This window comes from Lygodium microphyllum, chromosome 6 (assembly GCF_053477565.2).
Source record: "Lygodium microphyllum isolate KBCC chromosome 6, Lygodium_microphyllum_v1.1.10, whole genome shotgun sequence".
In the NCBI taxonomy this organism is placed as follows: domain Eukaryota; kingdom Viridiplantae; phylum Streptophyta; class Polypodiopsida; order Schizaeales; family Lygodiaceae; genus Lygodium; species Lygodium microphyllum.
In genome coordinates this window covers 10,216,076-10,230,491 of record NC_141140.1, presented here as the reverse complement: position 1 = coordinate 10,230,491, position 14,416 = coordinate 10,216,076, and the positions used below count along the sequence as shown (strand labels likewise).

The window sequence follows — 14,416 nt, the reverse complement described above, 5'->3', positions numbered from 1 at the left end:
TTGGTCCCGACAACGGAACCAAAATGTGGGAGCTTTCATTCAACCGCCAAGACCCATGGATCGCTTATTGTTTCAAGCGTTTCAAGCGAGCTCTAATGGCTATCTCTCACCTAGCCGACGCGCCTTTGATCCTACGAGTGTAGTGAGCTTACCTTGATGCTCGATTGAGTACCCTCCTCTCTCTTGCACTTCGGTAGCTCCACGATCCTAGATGCTAGCTTAAGCATCCTCAAGCCTCCTCCATCTCCAAGCTCCATCCTCCATAGCTGCGCGCGCAAGAGAAGAGAAGAGAAGAGAAGAGAAGAGAAGAGAAGAGAAGAGAAGAAAATGAGAGGAGATGGTGAAGAGCTTCACCCTCTTGATCCCTCACTCCCACACACGCTCACTCCCTCACACTCTCACACTCCCTCTCTCCAAAGCACACACAAGCAAGAAGGAGAGAAGAAGAGAGGAAGAAGAAGACTCCTTTTGCCACACACCAAAGAATGGGCTTCTCATTCACTTTTCAACTTTATATACAAAACCCTAAATCCCTTTTGGGCGGTCATCCCCTTTTCCTCTTTTTTACATGGCCGGCCATAGCCTAGGCCCTTTTCCCCATTGTCCTTCTATCTTCCTAGCTTCCTTTCCACCGCCCATCTACATTTACAAATTGCATGGGTGAGAGCCCGGCGCTCTTTTACAAGATTTCAGGGTGCGCCTTTTTATTTAAAAATGCGCCTTTCCCCTTTTGTATTTGCCTTGGACTTTTAAGGTTGCCCTTGCGCTTTTGGTCTTTTCTCCTATTCTTTCTTCAGTCGGGCTACCTTTTTTCCGCCTTTGCCCTGTGTCTTTTTTATTTCCTTTTGCTTTCTTCGTATTGGGGTTAACAACATGAAGCCTAAATATTTCCTTGACAAACAACATTGCAATATCAAAAGGCTTATAGTTTGTCTTGACTAGAATAAGGAGTGCAACCTTTGTCAGCATGTTTGCATTTACCATGATAGAGTTGTATCCTCCTTGAACTACAAGCAATCCTACTATGAAATCCACACTAATGAATTCCCGCTTCATCTGAGGGATGCCAACAGGTTAAAGTTGCGGTAGCGTTTTAACAACCTTGCAAATATCAAAAGCCTTATAGCTTATCCTGACTAGAATAGGGTGGTGTTAACCCTAGTGCAAGACGGAGAAAAAGAATTAAAAGAAATTTCAAAATGCGGAGCAAAGTGGAAAAAGGTGGCCCGATAGAAGGATAAGAGAAGAAAAGGCCAAAAGCACAAGGACAACCTTAAAAGTTGAAAAAAAAACAAAGGCATATTTTAAAATGTAAAGGCACCTAAAAGAGCGCAGGCTCCCTCCTATGCAAGTTGTAAATAATAGGGGCATGGGTAAAGGCATGATGTAAATAGAAGGGAATATGAAAAGAGAACCTTGGCAAGATGGCCAGTGATGTAAAAAAGGGGATGGGTGCCTAAAGGGATGAGGGCATGTATAAAAGCTAAATAGTGAATAGAGAAGCTCATTCTTTTGGTGTGTGACAAAAGAGGCTCTGCTTCTTCTTCTTCTTCTTGCTTGCTTGCTTGTGCTTGTGCTTGTGCTTGAGAGAGGCAGTGTGAGGGAGCGAGTGTGTGAGGGTGAGGGACCATGGAGAAGCTCTCCATATTCTCCTCTCTTCCTCTCTTCTCTTCTCTTCTCTTGTCTCGTGTGTGCGGCTATGGAGCATGGAGTTTGAAGGCAAAGGATTGAGCTTGCTTGAGCTTGCATCTTAGATCATGGAGCTGCCAGTGTGCTTGAGAGAGGGGGGTACTTGATAATTGGGCATTGAGGTAACCTCACTACACTTGTAGGCTTTAGAGCATATACGCCTATGTGAGAGGTAGCCATTAGCATTCGGCTTGAAACACTTGAGTAATAAGCGATCCATGGGTCTTAGTGATTGAGTGAAAGCTCCCACATTTTGGTTCCATTGCTGGGACAAATGGATTTGAACCTTGAGTACTTGCACACTCTGAATCGAGCATTGGAGGGTTTCTCCCAAACTAGTGCTTGAGGTAGATAGGTAGGAAGAAGAAGCATTTGATCTTCGTTTCTTGCAAGTAAGTGTTTTGAATTTTTGAATTTTGGATGAGTTGGTTTGATTAGTATTAGAGTTTGCTTGTGATTTGTAGGAATTTGTAGGCATTTAGGTAGGAAAAATAGGGAAAATGGCTTATCAAGGATTGCAAGTGAAGTCTAATTTGAGTTGTCCACCAATCTCAATCAAAGACTCACCTTTTAGTAGTCCATCAGTAGGTTTTCCAAAATGGCATCGCCCGCCGTCGGCGCTTTCTTGGAGTATCACGGGGTTTTGTCACTTAGGCCCTACCGAGTCTACATTGCAATGGAAGAGTTCTGACCGAACCCACTAGGATTGACTTGAATTTTTGAGTTCCTAAAATTAGATGGGTCTTCTAACTTCCAGCTAGCATCAGTAATTTCCAGTTCCCACTTCCTACAGGATTACTCGAACCGAAGAAGACTTGCCATTGCACTTAGTTTAAAGAGAATGGGAGATAGAAGGGAGTGCGGTACGTCAACCCTCCTGCCCATAAGGTAAAATCCCATTCTGGCCCCCTAAAACAATGCAAGTCAATTCTACCTACTAATGACTAGTTGGTCAATTTATCATCTTCCTATTTCTATTACCAATTTAGAAAAGCTCCCAGCTAACTGGGACCACCCTACCATTGGAGGGTGGGACCCATCAGAGGTCACGCCCACCTACTTTTCTTTGATGGCGGTATCATATTTAGTTTTTTAATTACCTACAACACATTTATTGAAACATAGACAACCATCTTCCTTAATTAGTCCATTAAATCACAGGTTTCTTCACGTAATGTATTTGATAGACACACATACAATTCAAACAACCCTTGAATAAAAAACAAATTCCTTTATTAGATTGGAAGTTTATTACAATTTCCATCTTTTCGATCTTGCGAAAGATATACAGAATTCCATGAGGGTATTATGTCCACCAAGATTCCTCCCTTGTAACTAGTATTAGGATTCTAGGATCCCATCCTGGGTCGTGAAGGGACTCGTCAGATTCTAGGAGTAATGCAAAATTTATGGCTAGAACCCTCCCTTGGCATCCACATGCTGGAGACTATCCATGCAGACAGATCTTTTTGCTACGGAGCCGGTCTAAGCATCTCGAAATAATAATCATGACCTTCTTGGAGTAGGGTCTCGTAGCTAGCCTGGGGGTAGCCTAGCGCGATCTTTTCTTTTATCCTATTTATCAATATTTTTAATCAGAGATTTGGATTCTAGAAAACAAAACAATTTTTTCAAACAATGATAATCACACCATCATGCAGTGTAGTTCACATCTTCACATAGCCAAGGTAGATTCTTAACCCAAGGTAACCTTACATTCTAATGATGATTCTTCTTCCCATAAAGAAGTGTTGAGTACAAATCTTTCAACATTGTTAAGCAAGACATAAATTTCCCATTTAGGGTTAACTTACCTAACATAAGCAAATTTTCTTTAGTTAGTACTTAGAAAAATATTGCAAAAATAATTTAACGGGATGATTTAACACAATATTAGTGAGTTTGGGAATCTCCCAATTCTCATTTTTTGAATACTAAAAAGTGGCACCTAGATAACATGCCCATAAGTTTCTCAAAACCATATGATTTGACCTATCATTAGAAAGTGATTGAAAAATGGAATCTATTGAGCTATAGAGCGCTTGATTTAGAGTTATAGTGTTCAAGTTATCACAAATCTAAAGATTTGACCACATGTCCTAAACTTATGGGAAATTTCCATATTCCCCAATATGGTGTTATTTACAAGATTCTTTAAATAGACTTTCACTTTTTAAGCATTAATCAACTCCTAACCATTGTCATGTTTGGCAATAAATATAGCAAGTTATTTTACTAATCTCGAGTGTGCATAATGCCCTTTACTCATTTCGTACAATAACCTCCTGCAACTATTTCCATCATGATTCTACAAATTATAATCTCGATTAATCTATCTACAAATCATAGGTAGCAGTTAATCGTTTGCGTGTGTATTAATACGCTCTCTAGATGAAATAGACATCTTGTGTAAGTGTAAATGCAAAAGATAACATTTTATGTACTTAATTTGGAAAAAAATAAATTATTTTATGTGGTGATATGAAAATAATAGCTTGTTTCTGAGTTGTGAACAACTTGGATTTGCATGATGTCATTGGAAATTTCATCTTTGCTTGCACTTGCGCTTGCCACACCCAATGTTTCGTTGGTAGTGGCAATTCCGGAAACCTCGAGCCCTTGTATCTCTAGCAATACCCATTCTTTGATCGATTGAGGTGAATTTCATGGTCTTTTCACCTCGTGGCTTTGGAGCCATCGTTCACGAGCGGGTTCGAGAGAAGATGGAATGAATTTGAGATGGGAGAGCATGAGAACAGCTTGCTGAGTTGAAGACCAAGATAAGGGGAGGTTGAGTTAATTCATTTTCTCTCTAACCCCCTCTCTAATTCTCTCTCTTGTAGCCTCTCGGGATCTTCTTCCCTCTCTCTCTCTCTTTCTAATTCTCCCCTCTCTAGCTCCCTCTCACAGCCTCTCGAGCGAGGGGGAATCCTTCTACCTCCCTCTCTTTTCCTTCCTCTTGCTCTATACTCCTGAGAAGGGCCTCTCCCCACTGGCTTGAACCTCTCTCAACTGCTCTCCATGCCTCTTATTTATAGCTAAATTAGAGAAAAATGGTTGTGGCTAAGAAGAAGAGCTCTTTACGGAGGGGATCTTGGCAAAATTAACAATGATAAAAAATCTTCCAGATCACTCCTTCTCCTCGTTTGGAGTGTTATTTGCTGCTTGTAAACTGCGATCACGATGTGTATGATTTTGCTAATCCTTCTTTTTGCATTAAATCTCCAAAACTAGCTGAAAAAGCCATTTGTTTTTTTTACATGACACCCTATTCTAGAAGTTTCCATAGCTTTTTAGGATATTTACAATAAATAATATCTAAAATATAAAAAATATGCTAGTTTTGTCCAAAAATCTAGTATTTTTGGACCATCCATACTATAGACACTGACACTAATGACTAATAAGGCTTATAACTCTCGTTCACGTAGTAACTTCCATGACAAGTGGTTGCAGTCCTTGTCAATCCAGAAAAAATGTCATGTTACAATCCTCGGGTTTTTTTTGCTCGAGATCTTCTCTATTTAATGATTTTAGAGTTCTTTGTCCATTTTGCAAGAAGTCGGTAAGATTTTAAATCAAAGTCGGGATATCACATTTGACAACAAGTATGGATGTTTTATTGAGGAGTTTAGGAATGGAAGGCCTGGTAGACTTATTGCTTGTGGTCAAAAGAAAGGCAAGTTATTTGTTTTGGATGTATGAACTCCCATCATTCGAAGCTCTATGTATGTTGAGACAAGATATGGACAAGATAAAGATGTAGAACTATAGCATAGAAGGATTTGACATGTGAATTTTGAAAGACTTAAACAAATATAGTCTAGACATGTGGTTCATGGGCTTCCATAGTTTGGATGTGTAAATTATGATCATGTATATGAAGCTTGTCAATTTGGGAAGTAGTCTAGGATTCCATTTCCAAAGAGATTGAGATTGAGTAGCTATCCTTTGGAAATGATACATTGTGATATTTGGGATCCATGTCGAAATGTCTCTTTGAGTGGAAAATGTAGGCTCTATATCACTTTCATTGTAGCAAGATGACATGGGTGTACTTTTGCAACACAAAAGTGAAGCATTTGAAAAGTTTTTGGAGTTTAAGGCTATGGTGGAGAAGTAATTTTGAGGTATATCAAATGTTTGAGATTAGTTAATGGTGGAGAATATATATCAAATGAGTTCTCTTACTATTTGAGAGACCATGGGATTAAGAGATAATTTACTTGCAGGTATACACCACAACAAAATGGTGTGGTAGAAAGGAAGAATAATATTATTGTAGTAGTAGCAAGGGCAATGATGAATTAGATGTATAGACCCTTTTCCTATTGGCCTAATGCAATACATACCGCAACCCATATCATGAACAAGACACTTGCAGCTTTCATATATATCCATATGAGAATATCTATGGTAGGACACCTATAGTTGCATACTTTAGGGTGTTTGGTTATGTATATTATATACATATTCCTGATGATTTGAGGAAAAAGATGGGAAAAAAAGCTCTTAAATCATTTTTCTTGGGTATCTAGATGAGAAAAGGGGCTACAAATGTTATAATCCTATCACTAAAGAGGTTCACATAAGCAGGGATGTGAGATTCAGTGAGTATGAGTCTGAAAAGCTGTAGTTGATATGGATTTCTATGAGAGTAATGATGTTGATGGCTATGTAAAGAAAATTTTTGCAAATAATGGTCAAATAAATCAACATGTTGAGGATATATTGGGACCTCAAGACCATGAGGAAAGTAGTGGTAGCTATAGTCCATGGAGTGGTAGGTTGAGGAGTGCATAAAAGAGAGCAGAAATTGCTCAAGGGAAAAAGGCATATGGGTGAAAGTTCTAAGGATGAGTCTATGGATGATGAGTTTGGCATACCACAAGTAAGAACTCTAGGGGTAAAGGATGCAAGAAAGCATGTTTCACCACATGCAAGAACGGTTGAGAAACCATCTAGTGCACCCTTGGGGGGGTCATCTTGTAGAAGCCCTTTACATAATGTGCATTCAAAGGATTCTTAAAAAAACCCTTTTAAAAATTTTTGTACCATTTTACATACCCCTTCTATGAATTTCAAAGGCAATAGTTATATCCCTTTTAGCCTTGCAAAGTGATCCTTGCTGATTCACAAGGAATAATGCTTTACCCCCAGATAGTCCAGTCTTGTAAATCTAAAATTCAAAAACAAGGTGCGATTTTATGGTCCCCTTTGTACAATTCAAATTAAAACATGATGCTACCATACTTTGGCCATGGAATTTTCACTATGATCCAATATGGATATCTAGACATGATGTCAATATTATGAACATTTCATAGTAGCACTATAACATAGAGTTATGTGAAAAAAGCTCCAAGATCCACATGTCCAAAGTATGCCATGTACCATGTGTGAGGTTCTTTGGGTTCCATACATGTACAACAACCTCTTGTACTCATTCTACCTTTTTTATTCAACATTCAATGTTCATCACTCTCAACATTATTCACTCTCTTCTCTCCATGTTCAATATTTATGATTAGTATATGCATATACTTCTACATCACTACATTGTGACATGGTATTAGAGTAGGTTTGGGCTAGTCAAGCATAGATAGATTTGAAGGAGGAGGATTTGTGTGATGCAAAGGTTGTGTTTTCAATGCATGGGTATAAGTGGAACAGATGCACATCAACACATGGCAGAGCAAGCAAAAATGCATGCAAAAGGAGGCCTCTTTGATGTTTATTTAAGTGACAATAGTTGTCAAAGTGTGAAAAAAACTAGATTTTAAGCCTTTCAAAGAATATTTGAATTTTTATCATCTCCTACAATAAAGTTCTTCAGTAAACAAGCAAAGAAAGTCTAAGCTACCTATTGTTTTAGAGCCAAACACAAGAGTTACCTAATGCATACAACAAAGTGTTAGCAGAATAGACATCTAATGTGTGAGTTTGTGCACTACAATGGGAATTTATGTATTTTATTGCCAAAGTGAAAGGTTGGCCACCCATTTTACGGTGCCAATATTTTACTAGCTAACCTATATGGTTGGATTGGCTAACTTGTTCATGTCTAGAGCCTATTTAAAGGTAGGCAAACTTTGTCCTCATTCACCTCAATCATCACTATACTTACAAGTGTTCAAGAGAAAAAGGCAGTGCCCTCTAATGTGGTGACTTATGTTTGGAGTCTTATATTATCTCATGCCTTGGTATATGGATTCCATTTTCCAATCATTCTCTTCTTAAGTTCTTTGTTCTTTGCAATGTTTCCCTTGTTGTCTTTGACATGCAGTCCCTTATCATAGATTCTCACACTTCCATCAATACTCCCACTTTTGACATGGTAACATGATGTCCATGTCAAGTCTTACAATGTTGTTTTCTACTCTTACAAGTTTGTGTTTATCCTCTTGTATTGATTTGACTTACTCCAAACTACTATACAATGCATTCAAGCTCTTAAATGCATCTCTAAAGAGGTACTTATGATTGGTTACTTCATTCAAGACATTTTTAAAAGTGTAAAAAAAGTTACAAATGTTGTACGAGGCTCTCTCAACCATGCAACATGTGACCCTCAATGGTCATCTATAGACTATTAGGTTCAAGTCAATTGATATGATTCAATCTTTTCTCCTTTAGGTCACATAGATACATGATCAATTTCAACACATGCATTCCATCCTTCCAAAGCACATCTTGTGTGGACACTGAACATGAGGTGTCTCTATGGTTAGAGGGAAGGCTTCCATCTCAATATGGTGGCCATCAGGAGGCTTATCTGACCTTAGAGAGGGGTGATATGAAGAAGAAGACACACAATATTAATACTATGGTAAGAAGGGGCATCTCCAAAAGGAAGGATGAAAAGATCTAGTAACATTGTAGAAGGAGCAAGAGAAGAAGAGAAGAAGAAGAAGAAAGACCTCCTTTGATGAGTTGTCATCATTTTTTGATTTAGATCCTAATTCAAGTCTTCTAACTAGGGCAATAACCAAGGCTTTGAAGGACTCCTCTTTTTGAGAGAAGGAAAATCTAGTTGGAGAGAGAGAAAGAGAGGGTATGCAACACTTGAGGAATGCCCAAAACTAGTAGGGAAACAATTGTATGTTGAGAACCTAGTAGTAGGACGGCTGTGAATTAAGTATCCTAGTAGTGTAGGGGCTATGGAAAATAGGCTCGCACTTATACAAGGCTCCATAAATACTTGATGTCCTCTGAAAGGGATATGGGCAACAATGGGTGATGAAAAATCCAGCTAGAATGAAGTGTGGATGCACTCACATGGAATCCTATTTATAAAGGACTACGGGTGTACTTGAGCTACAACAAAAAATAAGACATCTAATAATAATAAATAGCACTAATATGATTTTAGGGTTGGTTGAAGAAGACTTAATGACGAGTTAATGGAAACCCTAAAAGTAATAGCTGAACAATAACTCCATGGTCGCAACAGCTTTTTGTGCCTTTGTAAGGCACCTAGATCTTCAAAAAAGGCCAACCATACAAGCAAAGTGAACCAAATTAGGTTTTATGTTGTGGTCTTTATTACCTTGAAATACTTCACCCAATGGGACTATGCTAGCATGGAGCCACATGCAACAAACACACGGGTATGTAATAGAATCTGGCTTGACTTCCTATTGTGGCATGTTCTCAAAGCATCTTGTAAACATACACTCTCATGCAATTGTATCTCTGCAAATCAAAGTAAGCTTCAAAATTTTCGAAGCTTCTTTGTACACAACGCATTTGTGAATATGTCAACTATCTGATCTTGTGTGTTGACATATACCAAGTCAATATCTCCCCTAAGTACCTTCTCTCTCACAAAGTGGTAATGCATCTCAATGTGTTTTGTCTTAGCATGGAACACTAGGTTCCTAGCTAACTATATGTTACTTATGTTGTCATAGTGAATGACAACTAGACCATCTCGCTACACATCCAAATCACCCAATAACTGTTGTAGCCATACCACCTCACATGTTACCATAGTAGCAGCTTTGTACTTAGCCTCTGTAGTACTGGATAAAGCATATGAATATTGCTTTTTGCTGCTCCACGTAACTACTACACTACCAAGGGAAAACATGAATCTATTGGTACATCTTTTATCATATATGCTACCATCCCAATCTACATCTGTGTATCCAAATACCTGTGTATCCTTATCTATCTCATAAAAAATTCCATAATGCAAAGTGGACTTCACATACCTCTATAGTAAAGTAAAATGAGTCATTTTAAAGCCTTCTAACTTGTAAAGAAATGGTGTTTCTTAATGTCCTTTGAATGCATGTAATATAGATGATATAGATGATTTCTTACAGGTCCCTTGAGGATAAGTATGAGAGAGTATAGTACATACCCTTTTTTGAATGGTCATAATCATCTTCTTAGGTACACCATTTAAGAAAAATTCTTGAAATCTATCGACTCTCTCTTAATACCATGGCTTGTACAAAAGTATGCTAAGGCATAAGAGGTGTATTCACCATCATTATTAGTCCTTAAGTACTTAAACTTTTTGCTTGATTGATTCTCTGTAAATGCCAAGAACTTTTGAAATGCATCTAGTATATTATTCTTGTTACAAAGAGAGTAAGACCAAACCTTCCTAGTGGCATCATCTATGAAAGTAACAAAATACAAAGTTCCTCACAATGAAACCATGGGCATTGGTCCACAAAAATCACAATGAATCAAAGCAAGACATTTTAATCTCATATTTCCACTACTTCTCTATTACCACATTTTAGTTTGCTTTCCAAAGAGACAATGTTATAGTTCAAATGGCACAAATATTTCATTCTAGTGACCTAAAATGTGTCCAAAACAATGATGCCATAAAGAAACAAATGTCTATTTAGTGTGATAACTACAACATGGAGTACCACTTTATGTCACTCTACATAGAGAGTGGTTCAGCACCATATGGTGTTAGACAAAGCAAATGTGTCTATCACAATTGCAATATAGCACACTTAGTATTGGGGACATAAATTGTCATTATCAAATGGATCTTTTTTTGTCTTATGAAATGCATGTTCAAACCTGACTAAAGGTGTGATTAGTACATGATAGCTTGATCATTATGGTAATGAGATGATCTTTGGTGATTGTCTCTATGAAAGATTCCCAAGGATTCTCCTATTATAGCCAATAATCCCATACCCTTTACTTTTTATCATTTTTATGTTTCCCAAAAGCCTATTCTATGTCATGCCATTGTCCATGGCAACTAGAAATGTATTAGCAAAAGAGGATACATACAAAACATCACCATCATCAAAGCTACATGTTAGCATGCAATAAAAATCCCAATCAGGGTTTAGGTTCTACATGGGATTTTTGGAATAAAAAAGAACAAACAAAAAAACATCATGATTGGGATTTTTCTTTCATGCTAGCTTTCTTTCTATGATTTTTTATATGTCATTTTAGGTGCTGCATGGGACCTTTTTACTATCTCTACTCTGTTCAATGACCAATGTCTTCTTCTAGCTTTGTGACTCGTATGCCCAAGCTGTGCTCCACCACTCGATGACCAACATCATCTTCCATCTTGTGAGGACTCTTTTGCCTAGGCATCTCTTGTGTCAACTAAAGGCATCAAGCTTCAGGCTTTCAAAGTTCCATTTGTAGCTGTTATATATGAGGACACCGGCACGTAAATGTACCCAAGGGCGAGCCCTAGAGACACTACTAAGAAACGGCCCAAGAAAAAGGAGTCCAAAACACCCACACCAGCAACAACACTTAGAACGAGGCTCGCAGCACCCAGGAGTGACATAGCAGCACGAATTATGGAGTATCCACACAAGACATGGGTCGACCATTTGAGAGGATAGACTATCTCTTTGGTGAGACAATGAGAAAACCCTCATTTGTACATGAGAATAGATTAGAAAAATGAAGAAGAGGGGTAAGCATTTGCGTAATCAGATATAGGTATCTATAGGATGAATTTTTAGGGCTTTGCAGTAACTAATTAAGTACTTGTGCATTAAAGGGAAAAACAAAATGAATGAGTATCCTGTACTTAGCAATTTTTCTATACAGCAGAGGAACTATATGAGGAATATGGCCTTAGCCTTGAGGGAAAGGTCGCTCGAGACTTGACAGATGCAGATCTTTCTGATGATCAATGGCTCACATTGTTCAAGCTACAACATTAAAAGAATGCCAAGATATATCTAAACCATCTACAACCTAGATTTTTTAAGGAATGCAAACTACTTTTCCACAAGATGTACTACGTCCCCCATCATGTGGGGAGATTATGGCAAATTTTGCCATGTGCTATGTATTTGAGAGATGTAGTGATGCAAAAAAAGACCCATCAACACATAAGATTGTATGGCAAAGTTTATGGCAAATATGCTAAACATGTGCAAAAACAGGCTTGGAGTGCTAGAAAAGAAGTTGGACAATTGGCGGAGGGCAAACGATATATTTCAGGGTGGCGTACATGGGTGGAATAAAAAGATTGATTGCACATAGGGTGCAAGCAACATATGCACTGAAGAGGTTAATGTTGTGAAGATTGGACCTTTTGAAGCAAATTACATTTTTTATTTGTAGAGCATTGCCGACATGATTCCATCAAATTAAATGTAAAATATGAATAGGTTGCATAAGCAAAGGAAAACTCTCCAGTGAAAGAAGGAGAGCTTGGTGAGGGTTGAGGGTTCCAATGCCATGACTAAGAGAATTAAGGATGATACTATTATGTTTGAGAAACACCTCACTTAGCTACACCAACAAGGTTTACCTAATGATGAAGAGCTAAAAGAAGTTCAGGCTGATTTGAATGTGTCAAAGTGGCTATTGACTTGGAATCACCAAGGATTTGCAACTTCTTTCCCAAGAGGTGGAAGCTCTACATGTATTTTTGCCTTACCTTTTATCATCTTCTTTTCCTTTGGTAGCTATTATAGTCAGTTAGCCTTGTGTTATTTTTATTTAGGTACATTTTGACAAAATTTGGACCTTTTTTATACAATTTGATGCTTTTGCACAAAAAATGAACATAATTTTGATACCGTTTTGTACATTTTGGTAAATTTTTTAATGAAAATTTTTGTCTATTGTGATACCTTTTGAGACCTTTGGATACTTTTGTACATTTTGGTACAATATTATACATTTTGTAATTAACCACTTTATACATTTTGGAACATTGTGAAAATTTTTGGACATTATGGTATATTTGTCATGGACCTTTTAGAAATTTTTGTACTTTCTAATATATCTTTGTACCATGATCTTATGTGTGTTTGTACTTTGTGTGGAGGATCTTTGGGAATTTATCTGTCCTAATGCCGTATAAATTGGATGTTTTTAGAATTATATTACATTTCAATTACTATTTGGCACTTTAAACACTTTTTTATACCATTTGTGGCATTTTTGTAGTGTTTGGTATATTGTTGTGTATGTTAGTATGAATATCATTTTGGTACATTTTGCTACATTATCTCTTGGTACATTTTGATACATCTTATCTTGGTACATTTGGAAACATTTCAGTACATTATATCTTGATCTCTCTTGGTACATTTTGGGAAATTTTATCTTTCTATCTATATTTTTGTAGCAAATCTTTGAGATGTTATACTGCTTTGTACCTTTTATAATGTTTGGGATCCATTTGTACCAGTTTTGTGTTAGAGATATTTTGGTACATTTTATAATGTTTTGATACATTTTAACTTGGACTGCAAGATCAGGCTCGGAATCAATGCGCTTGATTCCTCCTATACCTGCAACTCTCTCTCTCTCTCTCTCTCTCTCTCTCTCTCTCTCTCTCTCTCTCTCTCTCTCTCTCTCTCTCTCTCTCTCTCTCTCTCTCTCTCGCGTACCAGAGCTACATATGCACATACAAATACACGACACTTATCACACTCACAGCACCGTATTTTCAGTTTCCAGTTTTTAGCTTTTCATTCAACACTTTTATTTTGGATAGCTAGACCTCATCAGTTGTATCACAGTTTGTCTCATAGGCCAGTTTTGGTCTTTAGAAGACGTTAATATAACTTTCTTTCTTTCTTTCTTTCTCTCTCTCTCTCTCTCTCTCTCTCTCTCAAGCTCTCTCAGAATGCAATAGTTGCAAATGAGCTCTAATTCCTTGGCCTCTTGGGTTATCAACCCTTCCCCGGCTAAGGTCAACCTTTCTTGTCATTCTCTTAGTGATGTAAATCCTTCCAGCACTCTTTTTCCCTGATTTGTGCCCTATTTGGGCCTATTTCACAGCAGCAAAACCCTATTCTTTCCCTACAAATTATTGGTCCTAACCTACTCTAAATGCAACAAAAATTGAAAACAGAAAACTGTAATGCTCCCTCCTACTCGCCTAATCATCAACAACACAAAATACTTACTTATATTGGTTGGTAATTTTTGTATAATTTGGGACCCACCTATACTTTTCTATAGTGTTTGATAGTATATGATACCTTTTTCTAGCTCATATCCATTTAAAAATCCTTGCTACATTTTTTTACCAAGCTATATTCTCTATGTTTTAAGTTTTTAAGCTTCATCTTTGAAAATATAGAGTGTTGTGTTTTGGTGTGAATTTAATATGTGTTTTTGGTAGTCTTACCATAGCTAAAATACATCTTTTAATGTAGTAGTAAAATTTTGTAGGATCATCACATGCATATGTATCTTGAGTACCAAGTTTGGGTTCTTTTTAGTACTAATCTCAAACTTTGTTATC

General features: G+C 37.5%; 1 pseudogene; it reads left to right on the top strand.

The window, feature by feature from the left end:
* The first annotated feature begins 6,330 nt into the window (after positions 1-6,330).
* Positions 6,331-12,273, top strand: LOC148034302 (uncharacterized; annotated as a pseudogene).
* Positions 12,274-14,416: the final 2,143 nt, after the last annotated feature.